This window comes from Nycticebus coucang, chromosome 18 (assembly GCF_027406575.1).
Source record: "Nycticebus coucang isolate mNycCou1 chromosome 18, mNycCou1.pri, whole genome shotgun sequence".
Taxonomy (NCBI): domain Eukaryota; kingdom Metazoa; phylum Chordata; class Mammalia; order Primates; family Lorisidae; genus Nycticebus; species Nycticebus coucang.
The window spans coordinates 15581279-15600040 of NC_069797.1; the positions used below are offsets into that span (position 1 = coordinate 15581279).

At 40.9% G+C, this 18762-nt stretch overlaps 1 pseudogene; it reads left to right on the forward strand.

The window, feature by feature from the left end:
- The first annotated feature begins 1140 nt into the window (after positions 1 to 1140).
- LOC128571019 (glutathione peroxidase 1-like) overlaps positions 1141 to 18762 on the forward strand; it is an 81623-nt pseudogene continuing 64001 nt past the window's right edge.

Here is an 18762-nt window from a genome sequence, read left to right on the forward strand (position 1 = left end):
TGTGTGATTGTGATTCACAGATCCTAGTGCTCCCACCTGGAACATTACAAAAATGTCTGTGTCTTTCTCTTCAATGTTATAAATTCCAATATTTGAAAACTCGTATTGTGTTCTCCCAGTTCTTCAGGGTTAAAAGATGTACTTAAAATTTTCTTATTTCATTAAGCTTTGCTAAATATATAGGTAGAAAGGCCTTTTCATGCTGCTTAAATTCCTTTGTAAAGTCACTTAGAATGACATACAACACACTAGAGTTCTTCTGACAAACAGTTCATTAGGTAGATTCATACTTCCACGTGGAGAACAGAATTTGCATTATCACTTGTAATAAAGGCCCCATCATAATGGCTAACATTGAGTTTGTGGTTGATTAAAAGTTCTAAGGCTCACAGAAATGCAAATGTTCCCCCATCTCTCAGTGATGCAATTGATTTTTTTTTTTTTTATTGTTGGGGATTCATTGAGGGTACAATAAGCCAGGTTACACTGATTGCAATTGTTAGGTAAAGTCCCTCTTGCAATCATGTCTTGCCCCCATAAAGTGTGACACACACCAAGGCCCCACTCCACTCCCTTCGTCCCTCTTTCTGCTTCCCCCCCAATAACCTTAATTGTCATTAATTGTCCTCATATCAAAATTGAGTACATAGGATTCATGCTTCTCCATTCTTGTGATGCTTTACTAAGAATAATGTCTTCCACTTCCATCCAGGTTAATATGAAGGATGTAAAGTCTCCATTTTTTTTTAATGGCTGAATAGTATTCCATGGTATACATATACCACAGCTTGTTAATCCATTCCTGGGTTGGTGGGCATTTAGGCTGTTTCCACATTTTGGCGATTGTAAATTGAGCTGCAATAAACAGTCTAGTATAAGTGTCCTTATGATAAAAGGATTTTTTAATCTATGAGCCAGACTATGCTTTTATTTCAGTTAAGCTTTCATGATTTGACCACATTCTCAAGCCAAATGAGAATTCTTAAATCCTCATATTTTTTTTTCTGACCTCGTACCTAGCTCTGTGTCAACAGCCAGTCACAGGTGTCCTTTCATATAAACCCTGCTCATTTATTTATTCAAATATATATTGAGTTGCTCAAAGAAGTGAGAACTATGTTATGTGCTAGAGAGTCCGCGATGAACAAAGGTTGTCCCCACGCTCACAGAGCAGGACGAAGCAGACACGGATCAAATCCCACACAGGTGAGGGTGGCAGGTGACCTGCTCATCAGAGGCCGTGGGGACACAGAGCAGGAGGACTTTTTCTAATCAGGGAAGGCAGAAAGACATCCCAGCAGAGGTGAAGACAGGGCCCAGAACTGAGCAGAGCTGTCCAAGAGAACTGTAATGTGAGCACATGTATCATTTGAGATTTTCTACCAGCTACACTATGAAATATTTCTTAAAATGTAAAATTAGACTTGGAGATGTAGTGGGTATTGGGGAGATGTTAGTCAAAGGGTACAAAATTTTCACTGGACAGGAGGAGTGAGTTCAACAGATCTTATCTACTACATCTACATCATGGTTACTGCGGTTAACAGCAATGCATCATATACTTAAAAGTTGCCAAGGAGATAGATTTTTAAGTATTCTCATCACAAAAAATGATAAGTATGTGAGGTAATGCATTTGTTAATTAACTTGCTTTAGCCATTCCACAATGTATACATATATCTAAACATTATGTTGTGTCCCATAAACATAATTTGTATCTGTCAATGGAACGAAAAAAATATGTATTATATTCCAAAGAGAAAAAAGATAATAGGAAAAAAGGAAAGAAATCCAGGACAAGAATTTTTAGTTGTGAGATTTTTATGACTTCTTTTTATTACATTAAAGCATTTCCTAAAGTTGTTTTACTAAAAAAAGAAAAGGTAAACTTAATTTTAATAAGTATTTCATTTCATCAATTAGTTCCAAAATTGTATCATTTCAGCATATAATTAACATTAAAACATTATGGAGTTTTTTTAATAATTTTTTTTTTCTCCACTGCATCCTTGAAATCCAGAGTAGATTTTGCAGTTTGGACTGATCACACTTTAAATGCTTAATAGGCACGTGTGGCTGGTGGCTACAATATTGAGCTGTGCGAGTGAAGCTAACAAGGGAGAAGTAAGTGAGAGAGATGCTCTTGGAAGAGGGGACTGTGTGTGTTATTACTTTCTGGAGGAAAGACAAAACTGATATGAGAAACCAGGAAACCCAGTGTGGAGAGAGAGATCAGAATGAGCAGGATAGGTGGGGGCACGAGGAAGGAGGCATAAAGCACGTGCCCCTCACCTTTGTCTTTATCTAGAAGTCATGGTGAACCAGTGGGGAATTCTAAGCAAGAATATGACATGGCCATGTTTGACAATCTCACTGTGCCTTCTATGTCTCTGTATAACTCATTGGTAGACACTAAGTTCTGTGACCAACTATACAAGCCTGACACTATCCATTGTTTAGACTGATTACAATTCAATGAGTGATAAGCTTTGAAAAGCAAATACTGTCTTTTTTTTTTTTTTTTTTTTTTTTCTTTTAGAGACAGAGTCTCACTGTACCGCCCTCGGGTAGAGTGCCGTGGCGTCACAGGGCTCACAGCAACCTCTAACTCTTGGGCTTACGCGATTCTCTTGCCTCAGCCTCCCGAGTAGCTGGGACTACAGGCGCCCGCCACAACGCCCAGCTATTTTTTTTTTTTTTTTTTGTTGCAGTTTGGCCGGGGCTGGGTTTGAACCCGCCACCCTCGGCATATGGGGCCGGCGCCCTACTCACTGAGCCACAGGCGCTGCCCGCAAATACTGTCTTTTGCACTCACTAGAGTGCTGACACATAGTAGGTCCCCAATGTGTTATTTTTTGTGTAAATAATGAATAAAAATTAAGGTCATCCCACATGGGCTACTTGCCAAGCATGGGCTACTTCAAGCGATCACCTGATCACTTGAAGTCAGTGGCTTCTTCATTCAATCCCAAAGTCTCAGCTCTCATAATCTTGCATCCTTGACTCACTGCATGAAAGGTCCTATTTGTTCTCTGGGTAAGGGTTTCTGTTAGTTATTAAAAAAAGCTTTCACCTCTTTAGTGTAATAAGAGCACACCCTCTTCCCACCAAATATCTCTCCTCTCAGGACCTGGTCCTGTTACATCAAAACCATTAAAAACCCCACCAAGACAAGCCACAGATCTCAAAGCCTGATTGCTTCCTGCAGAACCAGGAAGGAAACACCAGCTCACACCTTCCCAGTCCCCCAGCCACACTTGCGAGTATAAACCAGATTGTTCATTGCAGCTCAATTCATAATTGCCAAGTCATGGAAGAAGCCCAAGTGCCCATCGACCCATGAATGGATCAATAAATTGTGGTATATGTATACCATGGAACACTATGCAGCATTAAAAAAAAATGGAGACTTTTCCTCTTTTATGTTTACATGGGTGGAGCTGGAAAATATTCTTCTTAGTAAAGTATCCCAGGAATGGAAAAAAATATATATCCAATGTACTCAGTACTACTGTGAAACCAATTTATAATCACTCACACTTGCATATGAAAAATGAAACACAACTTTAGCCTAGGATGAAGGAGGGAAGGGAAGGGAGAGGGGAGGGGAGGGGGGGAGGTTGATAGAGAGAGAGAGATAGTAGGGGGACCACACCTATGGAGCACATTGCAAGTACACGTTGGATCTATCAGGTGTAGAACACAAATGTCTTAATGCTGTAATTGGGTACATGAGGTGAAGGCTATGTTAATTAGTAGGATGTAAGCACTCCAATTTGTACAAATAATCAACACATCAAATCCCATAATGGCACAAATGTAGTTATGATCTATGTACAAATGACTTAATAAAAAAAAATTTAAAAAAGAAACCTGGCTGTGCAGAGAGGATCAGAGATGTTCTCTAAGAATGTCTCGTAGGCTTTCATGCTTGGTGACTGGAAGAGGAGGTAGGTTCGTATTTCAGGTCATGAACAAAGGTATTGGAGGGGCACTCATGTCTTAGGTCAGCCTAAGGAACTAGTTTTAGGCTCTGAAGATCAAGAAGTGAAGGACAGAAGGGAAGGCAACTGAGTTTTTAGATGATGTTTGACTCTTAATCAAAAGCTTCTTGATTCTTTAGGCCCATTCAAAGAATGAGATGTCGCTATCTCATTCTTGGATATCTGTCCCCTCCAAATCTCATATTGAAATTTTACCCCTGATGTTGGGGGTGTGGCCTAGTGGCAGGTATTTTTGTCTTGGGGGTGGATCCTTCACAAATGGATTGGTGCAGTCCCGGCAGCAATGAGTGAGGTGTTGCACTATTAATTTTCCTGAGAACTTATTTTTGAAAAGAGCCTGGCCCCTGCCTCCCTTCTCTCTTCCTTCCTCTCTCTGTGTGATGCCTGCTCCCTTTTGCCATCTGCCATGAGTGGAAGCAGACGGAGGCCCTCACCAGAAGCAGATGATGATGGTGCCATGCTTCTTATACAGCCTGAGAACCATGAGCCAAATAAACTTTTTACCTTTATGAATTACCCAACCTTGGTAGAACACAGTGGCTCACGCCTGTGATCTTAGCACTTTGGGAGCCCAGAAGGGGTGGATTGCCTGACCTCAGGAGTTCAAGACCAGCCTGAGCAAGAGTGAGACCCCCGTTGCTACCAAAAACAGAAAAACTACCCAGTAGTGATGGTGGGCACCTGTTGTCCCAGCTACTCAGGAGGCTGATGCAGGAAGATCGCTTGAGCCTAGGAGTTAGAGGTTGCTGTGAACTTCGATGCTACCATGGCACTCAACCCAGGGCGACATTGTGAAACTCTGTCTCAAAGAAAAAAACATTACCCATCCTCAGGTAGTCCTTTATAGCAACATCAACCCAACTAAGCCCAATGTCAAAAATATGGAGAAGGGTCTTAATGCGTCCTGCCATGGATCTCAGCACACCCAGGCCCTGGGAGCCAGGATGCATAGGCTCACACACAGAGACACTGCGGCAGATTCTTGTATGTGGCCCTAGTGAGGGAAACTTGAGAGCTGTCAACTCTCTCCAAGGATCCTGAGGCTGATGGACACTCATGTAAAGCAACCCCCCAGAAGTACATTTGCCAAATAAAATACAGAACACCCGGTTAAATTTCGATTTCAGAGGAACAATATTCATTTCAGAATGAATCATATCGTGGTATAAGGCCTATAATGGATTATGAGCTGCCTTGACATTTCACCCTGGGAGGTCATGAATGACCTACCTGCATATTTCTCACTATCCCTCCTTGCTATGAGATCATTCCCCAACCAGACAGACCACCTTATTGTGGAAACCAGAACCAAGTGCCTGTTTATCCCTGAATAATGGGCTTCAAGTTCTTGCCAGCCTGTGAAACTGATCAAACCCACAAATCACATTGTCCGGTAGGGACTAGGGGCCACCTTACCTCTTGGTACTACACAGCTCCCTCCCATAGCTCCTATTATGGTCACTGTGTTCCCAAGTCAAAGCCCTGAATTGTCCCTGCCTGGTGTGCAGAGTCCTCCCAGCCCCAACAGTGAGGATATGTGAGTAATGAACTGCTGTCATCTGTCCAGGGTCAAGTTTTGTGTGTCTGGCTAATCTTGTAACCACAGGATGGGAATCCTCCATCACAAACAGGGCAGAGGGGTGATCAAAACAGATATCCTATTTAGAACATACGTATAGTAAAAAAAAAAAAAAAAGAATGCATGAATATCTGAAACTCAAATTTACCTGAGCATATTGTAAAGTTTGTGCATACATGTGCTAAATCTGGCAGCCCTACCTATCATTTATTCATAAATGATAGTCATGGATTTCATGAAGGAGTTAAGGCCATATAGCCTTATGGGTGGGGATTAAGCCTTGAGATTGTGTGTGTGTGTGTGTGTTACTTTCATTGGATCTTATTTGCATCCAACCTATTCCCTCTGGGAAACTCAGGTTAAACCTGTGTGGTTGCCTTGATCCCTCTGAAGACCCTATCTTACCTCTAAGTTAAATCAGGAAATTTGTTATTCCTTCAGGGCATCAAAAGTTGAAATGAGAGCTCTGAATTTTTATCCCACAGCACCTTTCGCTTCATGGCCCTTTGTCCCTGCTGTTTCATTGGTGCTAAAAGTTGACAGAGCCTTTTCATGTGCAGCGACTCAGTGGGCCAGGATTGCACTGTGTTGCATCATAAATATAATTCCAGGGTCGCTGATCTCACGCGTGTCTTTTCCTTCTATTCTGCCACTGTTTAATTTTCTGAAGTCTGTCCCTACAACCAGCCATTTGGAAAACCTCTGCCAAACTACTTTTCCTAAAATTCAACTCTGATTTTTTTTGGTCACTGCTCATCTCAAAACAGTAAATCACCCACCCAGTGAAAGACACGTTCTGTAAGCTGACTTTTAAGATTTTACGTTTCTGGACCCCTGTTTCCTAGCACTCGCACCTTCTGAGAGTTCCTTTTTACAATATAGCCATTCCACCTGCTTACTGCAATCTGAACACACTTTGCTTTTGTTTCTCGATTATTTTGCTAGACCCTTCCCTGCCTGATACTGCATACCCCTTACACCGCAACATTGCCCAGGATATCAGACCTTGAGCATCTCCACAGTTGAATGAAAACTCTCTCAGGTGTTAGCTCCCAGAGTGTGCTGGCTGCTTCCCTTCTGTGTGAGATCACTGCACGGCCTGCAGCAAGCGGCCACCTGCATCTTTCCTCCCGACTAGGTGAAGAAGTCCTTGAGGGTCAGACCCACATCTCACAGCTCTTGAAAATCCTAATCCATTAAATTGGATTTGGGGGTTTTATTTTTACTTAATAGATCAATGACTTTATGTAAATAAGAACCTGGAGGCCCCTTTTCTTCCTCTACAAATGAGCTCCAGTGGCCCTGCTCTCAGCCTGTGGAATTCCACCACCGAGGGTCACCAGGTCAAGACCCAGCCCCTCTCCGGCTCCAATGAGGGAGCCGCCCAGTCCCCTCTGTCACTGTTAGGCTTTCTACTACATGTCTGAAAAACAAAACAAGGCCAGACTCCTCTAAGAATATTTCTCTCAACACCAGAATGTCTAGTTCCTTCCAACTCTAATATTAGATAAACCTAGATTTATAAGTGTTCCTGAAATAAGTCTTTCTCTGCCTTCTGTCTCTCTCTGTGAAGAGATTCCCCGGTGTCAGAAGGGTCTCAAGTCCTGCTCCTCCTCCAGCCCTCCCACGTCCCAGCATAATCTCTTTTGTTGTAATGTTTGTTCATTTGCCTGATTGCTTGTTTGCTGTGATGCTGTTTCCTTCCATGCTGGGACACACACACCCTTCTTGGATTGAGGAGCAGAGAGAGAAAGAGATGTGGGTGTTCTGCTCCAGCCAAACATTTGGCACCACTTCAAGCTAATATTATTTAAATATTTGTGCAATATTTATTTAGGGAGCCCTGTGCAGGGGAAGAAGTGGCAGGTCCTACTTACTGAGGCAGTGTCTTTCTCCTGCTGCTCAGTAGGTCAGTTCTGACCCCAACCTTGCAGCCTCTCCTCAGGAGGACAGACGTCCTACCGTGAACCCAATGTGCCCTTTGTTAGGCTGGCCAAGCAAACTCAATCTTAGCTCTAAAAAGGCCATTCTGTGAGACTGATACAGGTGGTCGTAACTCAGATAAGAGAGACATGCCACGGGCTGCTTGCCTCCTTGTACCTGTCCAGTTACAAACCCGTGAGAAATACACTGGTACCACAGGCCTCTGACACCCTAATAAGATGAGCCAGCCCGAGAGTCTCAGTGATGAGCTGCATGTCCTTGGGGCCCTGATAAGAAAGACTTGTTTGTAGAGCCAGCTGCTCCTCAGCCTGCTGTGTATAGAACTGCCTCCCTCCCTAACGCTGCTGGCATCACTTCCTAGTTCAGCCTACTTCAAGCATAAAATAAACTTCCCGTTATGTTTGTTATATTTGGTATTTGGTCCCATGGTTTTGATCCGGCCCTCATTGTACCTGTCACCCTTCTTCCTCTTACAGTACGTATAGAGTTCAGTAAGTGGCAGCCCCAAACCAAGCTAGATTTTGGTTATTTATTTATTGGTGTTTTTAATGTACTTTCAGTTAAAGTAATAATAAAACCTTCTAAATTCTGTGTTGTACAGGCTGTCACATTCTATATTTGGAAGAAGGGCGAAGGCATAGATGTATGTCATTTAAAAGTTTACCTTATAAATTTTCAAAAGTAATTTAATATCATAATATTTAGTTGTGTATGAAGCAGTTTGGGAGATTTTTTTTTTATGGGATTCTCCATGGGCAGTGTACTTTTAAGACTAGACTGTGTTTTTAGTTGAAGGTTTGTACCAAAGCTTAGCATTATATAGCTTACTGATTGTATTTTATTGCCTAAGAGAATAAATAATATATGTATTATTTTATTTATTTATTTCAGATTGATATGAGGGTACCAATTATTAGATTACATCATTTGAATTTCTTAGGTAAAGTCCCAGTTGTGGTTGAGCCCTTCACCCGGGGGGTGTGCTGTGTTACCTACACTGTGCCCGTTAGGGGACAGGTTACCATTTCTCTTCTCTCCTCACCTTCACTCTCCCTCCCTCCTCCACCCACTTGAATTTAATTGTGTTTTTCTCTCATATGGGCTATAGTTATTTGTTCCATATTAATTGGATTCTTGGATTGAGCACATTGGATTCTTGCTTTTCCATTCTTGTGATAGTTTAAGAAGAATGTGTTTCAACTCCATCCAAATAAATACAATTCAAAGACAACCGACCTAGGCACATCCACACCTCAAATACCCTGTATACTCTGTGTCCTTTGGGAGGAAACGTGCCGTTCAGGTGTGGAAAGCGTGTGGACCTTGGGAAGGAGGCAGTGTCCATACAGCCCAGACACAGTGCCTGCCATGGTGGGTGATTGGCAAATGATTGCATATTCCTGAGGAGAGGCGAGGAGAGACAGAACATGAAAGCGAGGAAATGTGTTCCTAAGCTCTGTTATATCTGTACTTACCCCAGAGAATTTTCTTTTTTTCCAGGAAATTTTGACAACATTAATCATTCTGCTCTTCCATCAGGAGTAGACAAGGTGTGAGGCTTTGTGTCTGCAGAGAGCTAATGTAACGCCAGCCACCAGCCTGCTTCCAAGGGAAGAGGGGTTCACTCTCAGCTCTGACCTGAGCAACCTCTGCCAACATCTCATCTTTGGAAAGGTGGATGATGAATCGTTCATAGCCAAGATCTTATTTCTTCTCTTCCTTCTTCTTAGATTTCAGTGGGGATTGGCTTCTTCCCCTGGGGTTACAGCAGCAGCAAAATAAAACTCCAAAATGGTGTTCAGCTTGGTACACAGAAGCCAGTTGGCCAAGTCTTGCCATTCTGAGTGGCGATCACAGGCACGGTGGTGATAATTCTAGACTCCACTTTCACTCCAGTGGAGAGGGGAGACAGTCACTGCCTTTGCCTGTGTTGGGGGACTCTCCACCACCACCAGCCTCAGTTTGCAGTGTGTTGATGTTTCTGTGTGCTGCTCCACCCTCATCCTCAGTGAAAGGAGCCGGCTTTGTTTGTGACTGCCTTCAATTTTTATCTGAAATGTGATTCTAATTAACTTTACAGCCTCATAACATGAATCCCATCACATGCCATGCTGTAAAGTAGGACGAGATCATGGAGGTTAAAGGATTAGTCTAAGAAATTATTTGTATTAACACCAAACTTATACTGCACTTGTGTTTTTTTTCTTTCTTTCTTTATTTTTTTATTGAATCAAAAAGAGGTAGATCATGTATACATTAATGCATTTAAGAGGTACAACGTGTTGATTTCATATACAATTTAGAATGCTTACATCATACTAGTTGATATATCCCTCACCTCATTTACTTAATTATTGTATTAAGACATTTATACTCTACGCTTTTCTTAACATTTTAAAAAACACTCCATTTTGAGTAATTGGCAAGAATGGCTACAGCTATTGTGTATCCCTGAAAGATATACAATGGATACAGGGTATCTTTCTCTGAATGACAAAAAGAAAATTGAGTCCAATATATCTCAAGCCAGTCATTTTTTTTTTTAAGAAAAAGTAGAAGCTATTGCTATAAACTTTTATTCAGTTTTGTATCATAAGATTCAGTTTATATGTTTAATTTATTTATATCTTTTCTCCCCCTGAGATTTTAAATTTAGGACCCAGTCTTTCAATAGATTGTTGTCATACCCTATAAAAGTGCAACTTCAACTTCACGTCCAGTAGCACCTGTGTGGTCTTCTTTAAAATACGTGTTTTAAAAGTTCTTTTACTTCAAGAGTTTGTAAGCTTATGTTGTGTATTACTATAGAACCAAATGGGAACTTTCTAAAGCAACTAGCCTTTTCTTTATAGGAGGAGAAAATCAGTAAACACATCTCCTGCTGTTGAATGAATTATGCTTCAGGCTGGGGACCGAGATGGGAGATTGAATTAAGGAGCTCAGTGACACGATATATAACTGTGTGGTCTGGCCATGCAAGCCAGGGTGAGGGCCTCCCAAGGAAAAGCCTGAATCACACATCGGGGTCTAAGTGGTGACACTTTTTGCATTTCCAATGGTTATCATCGAGTTGTTCCATTGGCTGGAAGCTTTTCTCCCTAATGTGTATAGTTTCAGGAGATGCATTTCCCAGATTGACAAACCCAGGCTGTGGCATTGGATTCCTGGAAAATTTCCAGGCTGCTTTTGCCACTTTTGCATTACAAAATTGACACACAAATACATCTAGGATGCCGACATGTGCCTGTCCTCCCTATACCCTCTTGCATCATCTCCTTTCTTCCTTTATGTATTTACTCAAGAAATATTTATTGAGTGCCTAGGATATTCCAGGAAGCCAGATGCCAGGCATCCAGGTGCCAAATAGACCAGTCTAAAAAGTATTCATGGACTCTAAGGGATAAAACTCCTATCATCTCCTGAAGTTTGTCATCTCAAAACATACCAACATATTTGGCTTCAGCCTTAGCCTGTCATCTTGTAGTCACACTTCAGAGAGCCAATCACAGTATTATGGAGTGTTTGGAAGAACAAGTTCCCTTCCTCAATCTTTCTTGTCTAAGATTTTAATGACCTAGGACTTAGATTTTAAGCCATTTTATCAGAAATGATACTGATGATTGCAAGAGATTTTTTAAGAAGTTCTTGAACAGCAAGAAGTATATATTTACTCAAGGAAACGAAGCATCCAGTAATAGGGTGGGTGGGATTCAGGCATGGGTTGATCAAGGTTCCTAGTGGTATTTCTCTGTATGTCTCCTGACTCTGCTTTTCTCTGTACGTTAGTTTGCCCTTCAGGTTGGCTTCCAGTTGTGAGGAAATGATGATGCCAACAGCAATTCAAGATAAGCTCTCTAGCTGAAATTCTAGGGGACAGAGAGAAACATCCTGAGCTTTCAAACCAGTCCTCTGGCCAGTGAAACAACAAACAAAAATCATTGGCTCAGGCTTGAATCCTGTGCACATCACCAAACTAATGACAGTCACCATAAAGTCAGCTCAGTCTACCCAAGGTGCAAGGCTACTGCAGACTGGGAAAAACCTAAAGATTATGTTCAAAGAGGGAGCAGGTGGAATGGCATTTTCTACAGATGTGTTGTTAAAGTAAGTAGGAATTGTTACAAATATTATAATATTGTAGTTAGAAGGTTATGTTTAATTTAGCTCAAACCTTTCATGATCCAAGTGAAGAAACTGAAACTCAAAGAGCAAGGTCCTCCAGGCAGCAGGTGGCAGAGCCACAGCTCAAATGCTGGTTTCCCAATTCCCATCCCAGGGCTCTTTCAGGAACTCAGGGCTTCAGTTCAACCTGGCTGTGCCCTCGACTGTTCCTCCTGGAAGCTGTGAAATGGAGTACTGTACTGGGCACCTTGTGTCCCCCTAAATCTCGAGGTTCTGTTGAGAAAGAAGACGGGGGTTATTAATATTGTGAAGCAAACATCAGCCCCTGACCCAATTAAGTATGTTCCTATTGGTATAAAATAGACATTGTGTATTATGTTGTATGCCATTTTACATCCCTTCCGTGCTAAAAGGGTTTTCGTTTTGTTTAAACCAAGAATGGATACTAAATGTTACTAAATCTTTTCTCTGGCATCCTGCCTGGCTTCAGGAGAATTTTCACTCTAGCTCCTGTCCTTTATTCTGGTTCCACTTCCTACCTGACATCATGTGTCTGCAGATGAGAAGCACACTGAGGCATATCTGAAGTAGAGAGTTTAGGATGAAGATCTGAATTGAACCAGAAGCTAAAATTAGGTGTTCATTCACAAACAAAGCTGCCATCAGAGCCAACCAGAGTAGTTTTAAAAACACAAACTCCTAGGAGGCGGAGCAAGATGGCAGCTGAGTAACAGCTTCCTTGCATCTGGGCACCGTGAGTCTGGGGATATAGGACTCCAGGCATCTCTGGCTGGTGGGATCTGCCTATCATCACCCCTGAGAGGATACAGGGAGTCAGCAAGAGACTTCTGGACCCCAAGAGGAGGACTAAAACAGTGGAAAACTGGCAAGTGGTCGTGTGTGTTCAATCCGTCTAAACCCGCCCACAACTGTAAGTTCAGTAGCAGCAAGACTGCAAACCAGAAAGGCCTTACCTGTGAACTGTTTTGGTGTCTTTGCACTTGGCACTCAGCTGAACGACCTTGGGGAGAGCCTGAGCGGGAGTGCGGAGAACTTTGGCCTTTGTCTAGGGCCCCAGTCTGAGCCGCTGAGCCAAACGGAGCTAATAGTGTTTGGCTCTGGCTCACAGACAGACATTGTGAACAATCTGCCCCGGCAAGCTCCGCCCTCAGGGTCGCAGAGCTGGAATTGGGTGGGAGCTGGTAACCCAGTGACCAAGTAGCCTAAGGGCGGGGTCTGAGCCGCTTTGCAGCCCTAACTCTCCTGGGCAGAGGGAGACCAGTTTTGACACACAGGGTAAGTGGATAGCCACTTCAGCAGTGATTCCAGCGACAAGCACTTCCCTGAGAAAGCGTCTGCTCAGTAAGTGAACAAGTTCAAAGTGCCTTTTAAGTGGGCTGAAGAGAGATTTAGGGTGTCTACCTGCTGGGATTTGAGAAACTAGCAGCCTCCAGTCGTATCAGAACTGTGATTAACATCTCATACCCCAGAAGACCACGTGTTGCCCAGACAATATTCAATAACATATACATACTGCTTTGTTTTTGGTTGCATTTTTTTTTTTTTTTTGGTTAGGTTGTTTTTTTTTTGTTTATTTTGATGTTGTGGATGGTTGTTTTGTTTTTTAAGTTCAACCTTTTCCATACAGATCCTTTTTCTTTCTCAATTTTTCTAGTTTAATTATAATTTCCCATTGCTGCCTATTTCAATAATTAGAACTTCATTTTGTTAGTGTTTCTACTGCTATTATTTGGTTTTTCCAGCCAATTTTATCCCGTAAAGTTTTCTGTTTGCTTGTTTTGGTTTGATTTATAGCATTTTTGTCTTTCCTCTCTACTTGGTGGAGGTGGGGTACTGTGTTTGATCAGGTCAGCAAAGAGCTGCTGACCTCAAGGGAACCACCCAACTGGGCACACCCAGAAGGTGTTTTTTTTTTTTTTTAAGGTTGTATCAAAGTACACTACTGTACACCAATATTGCTCTGTCTCCCTCTTTCTGTGCCTCTCTTCTTTTTGTCAATATTCCTTTTACTCACCCCCTCTCCTTTCTCTATTTTTCTTTTTTTTTCCTTATCACTTGGTCCTCCTTTCTTTCATCCCTTTTTTGCTCTTAAACCTTCTCACCCTTCTGGTCCTGCAACCCTTAGTCCACAGGCATGAGAACTTAAAGAGCAAGAGGAAGTGAAAGGAAAATTAGGGCAAGGAAACAGATAAAAGAAATCACCCATGAGGAAGAATCAGCAGAAAACTCCAGGCAACATGAAGAACCAGTCCAGAACAACCCTGCCAAAGGACCATGAGGTAGCTACTGCAGAGGATTCCACGTATACAGAAATGTTAGGAATGACAGAAGGGGAATTTAGAATACACATGTTGAAAACAATGAAAGAAATGATGGAAACAATGAAGGAAACTGCTAATAAAGTGGAAAATAACCAAAAGGAAATCCAAAAACAGAATCAAATATGAGATGAACGATATGAAGAATATAAAAAGGATATAGCAGAGCTGAAGGAAATGAAACAGTCAATCAGGGAACTTAAAGATGCAATGGAAAGTATCAGCAACAGGTTAGACCAGGCAGAAGAAAGAATTTCAGAGGTAGAAGACAAAGTTTTTGAGATAACTCAGATAGTAAAAGAGGCAAAAAAGAAGAGAGACAAAGCAGAACGTTCACTGTCAGAATTATGGGACTTTATGAAGCGTTCCAACATACGAGTTATAGGAATTCCAGAAGGGGAAGAAGAATGCCCCAGAGGAATGGAAGCCATACTAGAGAATATTATAAAAGAAAATTTCCCAAATATCACCAAAGATTCTGACACACTGCTTTCAGAGGGCTATCGGAACCCTGGTCGCCTCAATTCTAACCGAGCTTCTACAAGACACATTGTGATGAACCTGTCCAAAGTCAAGACAAAAGAAAAGATTCTGCAAGCTGCCAAGGAGTAAGCGCCAGTTGACCTACAGGGGCAAATCCATCAGAGTGACCGCAGACTTCTCTAATGAAACTTTCCAAGCAAGAAGACAATGGTCATCTACCTTTAATCTACTTAAACAGAACAATTTTCAGCCCAGAATTCTTTACCCTGCTAAGCTAAGCTTCAAAATTGACGGAGAAATCAAATCATTTACAGACATACAAACATTGAGGAAATTCGCCACAACAAGACCAGCTCTACAGGAAATACTTCAACCTGTTCTGCACACTGACCACCACAATGGATCAGCAGCAAAGTAAGAACGCAGAAATGAAAGGACAGAACCAAACCTCCACACTGATGCAAAAGATAAAACTAAGCAATGAACTCTCACAAAATAAGACGAATAGAATACTACCACACTTATCAATTATCTCAATAAATGTTAATGGCTTGAATTCCCCACTGAAGAGACAGATTGGTTGACTGGATTAAAAAACACAAGCCATCCATTTGATGTCTGCAAGAAACACACCTGGCTTCAAAAGACAAATTAAAGCTCCGAGTCAAGGGTTGGAAGACAATTTTTCAGGCAAATGGAATTCAGAAGAAAAGAGGAGTTGCAATCTTATTTTCAGTAACATGTGGATTTAAAGCAACTAAAGTCAAAAAAGACAAAGATGGTCACTTTATATTGGTCAAGGGAAAACTACAACAAGAAGACATTTCAATTCTAAATATCTATGCACCCAATTTAAATGCTCCCAGATTCTTGAAACAGACCTTACTCAGTCTGAGCAATATGATATCTGATAATACCATCATAACAGGGGACCTTAACACTCCTCTTACAGAGCTGGACAGATCCTCTAAACAGAAATTAAACAAGGATATAAAAGACTTAAATGAGACCCTAGAACAACTGTGCTTCATAGACGCATATAGAACACTCCATCCCAAAGACAAAGAATATACATTCTTCTCATCACCCCATGGAACATTCTCCAAAATTGATCATATCCTGGGACACAAAACAAATATCAACAGAATCAAAAGAATTGAAATTTTACCTTGTATCTTCTTAGACCATAAGGCACTAAAGGTGGAACTCAACTCTAACACAAATTTTCGACCCCACCCAAAGTCATGGAAATTAAACAATCTTCTGTTGAATAACAGATAGGTGCAGGAAGAAATAAAACAGGAAATCATTAACTTCCTTGAGCATAACAACAATGAAGACACAAGGTACCAAAACCTGTGGGACACTGCAAAAGCAGTTTTGAGAGGAAAATTCATCGCTTTAGATGCCTACATTCAAAAAACAGAAAGAGAGCACATCAACAATCTCACAACAGATCTTATGGAATTGGAAAAAGAAGAACAATCTAAGCCTAAACTCAGGAGAAGAAAAGAAATCTCCAAAATCAAATCAGAGATAAATGAAATTGAAAAGAAAAGAATCATTCAGAAAATTAATGAAACAAGGAGTTGGTTTTTTGAAAAAATAAATAAAATAGATAAACCATTGGACAGACTAACGAGGAATAGAAAAGTAAAATCTCTAGTAACCTCAATCAGAAATGATAAAGGGGAAATAACAACTGATCCCACAGAGATAAAAGAGATCATCTCTGAATACTACCAGAAACTTTATGCCCAGAAATTTGACAATGTGAAAGAAATGGATCAATATTTGGAATCACACCCTCTCCCTAGACTCAGCCAGGAAGAAGTAGAGGACCTGAACAGACCAATTTCAAGCACTGAGATCAAAGAAACAATAAAAAATCTTCCAACCAAAAAATGCCCTGGTCCAGATGGCTTCACTCCAGAATTCTATCAAACCTTCAAGGACGAGCTTATTCCTGTATTGCAGAAATTACTCCAAAAAATTGAGGAAGAAGGAATCTTCCCCAACACATTCTATGAAACAAACATCACCCTGATACCAAAACCAGGAAAAGACTCAAACAAAAAGGAGAATTTCACACCAATCTCACTCATGAACATAGACGCAAAAATTCTCAACAAAATCCTAGCCAATAGATTACAGCTTCTCATCAAGAAAGTCATTCATCATGATCAAGTAGGCTTCATCCCAGGGATGCAAGGCTGGTTTAACATACGCAAGTCTATAAACGTTATCCACCATATTAACAGAGGCAAAAATAAAGATCACATGATCCTCTCAATAGATGCAGTAAAAGCATTTGATAAAATCCAGCATCCTTTTCTAATTAGAACACTGAAGAGTATAGGCATAGGTGGCACATTTCTAAAACTGATTGAAGCTATCTATGACAAACCCACAGCCAATATTTTACTGAATGCAGTAAAACTGAAAGCTTTTCCTCTTAGAACTGGAACCAGACAAGGTTGTCCTCTGTCACCTTTACTATTCAACGTAGTGCTGGAAGTTCTTGCCAATAGAATTAGGCAAGACAAGGAAATAAAGGGAATCCAAATGGGAGCAGAGGAGGTCAAACTCTCCCTCTTTGCTGACGACATGATCTTATACTTAGAGAACCCCAAAGACTCAACCACAAGACTCCTAAAAGTCATCAAAAAATACAGTAATGTTTCAGGATATAAAATCAATGTCCACAAGTCAGTAGCCTTTGTGTACACCAATAACAGTCAAGATGAGAAGCTAATTAAGGACACAACTCCCTTCACCATAGTCTCAAAGAAAATGAAATACCTAGGAATATACCTAACGAAGGAGGTGAAGGACCTCTATAAAGAAACCTATGAAATCCTCAGAAAGGAAATAGCAGAGGATATTAACAAATGGAAGAACATACCATGCTCATGGATGGGAAGAATCAACATTGTTAAAATGTCTATACTTCCCAAAGCAATCTACCTATTCAATGCCATTCCTATCAAAATACCAACATCGTACTTTCAAGATTTGGAAAAAATGATTCTGCATTTTGTATGGAACCGGAAAAAACCCCTTATAGCTAAGGCAGTTCTCTGTAACAAAAATAAAGCTGGGGGCATCAGCATACCAGATTTTAGTCTGTACTACAAAGCAATAGTGCTCAAGACAGCATGGTACTGGCACAAAAACAGAGACATAGACACTTGGAATCGAATTGAAAACCAAGAAATGAAACTAACATTTTACAACCACCTAATCTTTGATAAACCAAACAAGAACATACCTTGGGGGAAAGACTCCCTATTCAATAAATGGTGTTGGGAGAACTGGATGTCTACATGTAAAAGACTGAAACTGGACCCACACCTTTCCCCACTCACAAAAATTGATTCAAGATGGATAAAGGCATGAAATAAAAAAGGCATGAAATAATAAAAATCCTCCAAGAAAGCATAGGCAAAACACTGGAAGATATTGGCCTGGGGAAAGACTTCATGAAGAAGACTACCATGGCAATTACAACAATAACAAAAATAAACAAATGGGACTTCATTAAACTGAAAAGCTTCTGTACAGCTAAGGAGACAATAACCAAAGCAAACAGACAACCTACACAATGGGAAAAGATATTTGCATATTTTCAAAAGCTTGATAACTAGGATCTATAGAGAACTCAAATTAATCCACATGAAAAAAGCCAACAATCCCTTATATCAATGGGCAAGAGACATGAATAGAACTTTCTCTAAAGATGACAGACGAATGGCTAACAAACACATGAAAAAATGTTCATCATCTCTATATATTAGAGAAATGCAAATCAAAACAACCCTGAGATATCATCTAACCCCAGTGAGAATGGCCCACATCACAAAATCTCCAAACTGAGATGCTGGCGTGGATGTGGAGAGAAGGGGACACTTTTACACTGCTGGTGGGACTGCAAACTAGTACAACCTTTCTGGAAGGAAGTATGGAGAAACCTCAAAGCACTCAAGCTAGACCTCCCATTTGATCCTGCAATCCCATTACTGGGCATCTACCCAGAAGGAAAGAAATCCTTTTATCATAAGGACACTTGTACTAGACTGTTTATTGCAGCTCAATTTACAATCGCCAAAATGTGGAAACAGCCTAACTGCCCACCAACCCAGGAATGGATTAACAAGCTGTGGTATATGTATACCATGGAATACTATTCAGCCATTAAAAAAAATGGAGACTTTACATCCTTCGTATTAACCTGGATGGACGTGGAAGACATTATTCTTAGCAAAGCATCACAAGAATGGAGAAGCATGAA